Here is a 2,857-nt window from a genome sequence, read left to right as displayed (position 1 = left end):
AATGCGGATGGCACAGTTAGTGTGGTTTCTGAGGGCAGTTTGCTGTTGTGGCCGCTGACACAACTCTGACAGAGGTCCAGGGGCCACTAATGCTGGTTTGGGATCAGAGAGCAGTGAAAGCTACAAAGACACATAATCTCTTACTGCACTGAAGTCTATAATGCTGCCCAATGTTGCAGTGTAACACTTTGCATGTAAAGATGATCTCACAGTCCTGTTTCTGTTCACTGTTTTCATGGTTTAGTTTACAGCACTGACTGCATTTATGCCCTTGCTATCCAGCATGGTTAGCAATGTATGCAAAGTGGTTATGCTCTGCTTATTTTAGCTTTAAAAGGCAAGCAACGTGATCCAAAGGCAGGACTTGGACAATTTGAGCACTGCTCGGCTTTAAGTGGCCAAGTGTGCCAGAATGACTGAAATCAGCTGTTTTAGAGAGAGAGAGAGCAGAGTTAGGGATCAGCAGGGCAGCTGGGTTTTATCGGTCAAAGCTTCAGCCATAGTCTCCTTAGATCACGCTCCTTTCTGACCCTAATATCCCCTGCCAGTCATGTTGGCCTCTGGGCCACAAGCCCAAATGGACAAACACAACTGTCCAGAATACGCTGAGTCTCTCTATCCTCCGCCACAGGACACCACCATTGCGTTTCAAGCAAATTGTCAGACATGTTCCTCGCTCATCAGCGCATCATTGATGTCTTGTGTGTAAAGATAGCTTGTTCCCTTCAAGAGATGTATCATCAGCTATACTGTCTCAGAATGTGATTAGCATAATGATTCACCCCCTTTCCCTTTTTTTAAAAAAAACAATTGAACAACCCTCTCTTTGCAGGTTCAGAGATTTTAAGTAAAAACTATAAACCTGTCAGAAACAATCGTGAGCTCCACCTTTTTACCCATCTAGTGGCATCTTTTCTAAGGCAGAAAACAAATCTGAGCCTGAGTGGAAGTGACAACATTCTTTATTGCATGTATCACTCTCAGCAAAGGCACATTGACTCACCCTGCAGAGCCTTACAAGTTGTGGCGTTTTAATATGGGGTAGTTGCTATTCGACTGTGGAAGCAGTAACAAATCATAGCTTAAAATCACACAACTAGTATTTGTATTCGACATATTTGTATTTATCCATTACTGCCTGACATTTCTATTGATTAGGGTGTTTATTATTCTGTCAAGGCTCCAGCAGAGATTCACATTGAATATAAATAGGTGGGGGATGTCACCTTTTACACATTTTAAGTGGTATTATTTTGACTCTACCGTTTTGTGAATGAACAAGTAGAGTACTGTGTGTTTCCACAGTGTATTGGCATGTTGAGCTATATTTATTGATGACTGTATATAGCTGTATTCAACCAGCTTTGTTTGTCTAGCTGTGTGTTTCATGTAGGCACATCACAGAGCCGGATAACAAGGTAAATTGTCTGTATGAAGTTCCTTTTTATCTGAGCTGTCTGATCCACCTGAAGAAGTAGCAAGCCTCCTTGGATCAGAGACCAGGCTAATTGGCTCTCACATGTGGTGTTTGATTTATGAAGGGTGATTCTTCCTCTTTGAGATAACAGACAGTTGGGGATTCTTCATCTGGAGATGGGGCTGAAATTGGAAGTTACCCTTTGCCGAATTATGTCTGGTTTGAGATTCGCAGGCTCGTCTTGCTCGTTCATCAGCGTACCATCAACCCTGACATGAAATGGGAACTCTCAAACACATTGAAATTGCCCTGCATCTTGAACTAGATGGAGAAATATATAAAAATGTATGGGTCTTAAAAATAATATCACCAATGAGATTAGATTGAAGCATCCATTAACATGCAGCTGATTACTTGAAGCCCCCATCTTCTCCCCTCTGGACTTTGATTAATCACACAAATCTTATTATCTACTATGGAATTCCATAATGCATGAAGCGATTGAACAAACCGCGCTCTTCTTTTGGCACCGTTAATTCAGCTCTGTGTTTGTTTGTGTTGGACGGATTGCTAAAATGTTTGGAGGCCTCTCACGGGTGCCCTCATCGAGGGGAAAGCATTTAGCAGCTGAACTGTTTTGAAAGGTCAAAACAAATGCAGTGTGCAGTTTGGGCATCCTAATGTGCAGCTGTAAGGCAGAGACCTCAGCCGGGGAGGGGGACACATGAGGTCCTCCTGTCTCTCCAGCGGCTTTCACTGCCCCGCTGTTGCTTTTGCACTACACTATGAGCACATCACGCAGCGTGTCTCGGTCATGTCCTCTCTCCCATCCTGTTCACTCTTCTTCCTGATTTCTGCAAACACACTGCATGGTTGGGGATTGATGAGGCTAGCCTTTGGGGCATTCTTGGAAGCCGACTGCACCCTTTAGTAGTAATTTGTGTGGCCCTTGCTGCCAATGCACATCCTCGAAAACCCTCTCACATTCCTCTTTCCTCTCTCTTCCACTCGCATCTCCTACTACCATCGCCACCCCTGTCTGTCCCTCCCTCCCTCTCTCTGCTCCTGGCGCTTTCTGCCTCTCTCCAAAGCTGTTGTTACTGTGCGGCTCCCGCACATCATTCCACCGCGATGGAAATTAAATGAAGGTGGCTTAACGCAGCTAGCAGAGGCATGCTTTGAAGGATGTAACCGGGGGAAGCTGCTCTGCCAGATCCTTTTCCATGGGCTGTGGATTTGCGCTGCTGAGGCGAGGACACAGCAATCACTCAGCCATGCAGAAGCCCAGACAACAGGACTAATCTCTCCACCTGACTTGTGGAAGCTCCACTTTTTTTTTCCTGAATTATTTATTCCCCGCTGCCAAAGACAATGTGGTACAATGGAGCCGGAGTGAAGTAGATGGTACATGTGTAGCTTTGACTGCAGTCTGCAGCATAC

This window comes from Cyclopterus lumpus, chromosome 21 (genome assembly GCF_009769545.1).
Source record: "Cyclopterus lumpus isolate fCycLum1 chromosome 21, fCycLum1.pri, whole genome shotgun sequence".
Classification (NCBI taxonomy): domain Eukaryota; kingdom Metazoa; phylum Chordata; class Actinopteri; order Perciformes; family Cyclopteridae; genus Cyclopterus; species Cyclopterus lumpus.
The sequence above is the reverse complement of the archived record's forward strand: the minus strand, read 5'-3'. Positions refer to the sequence as shown.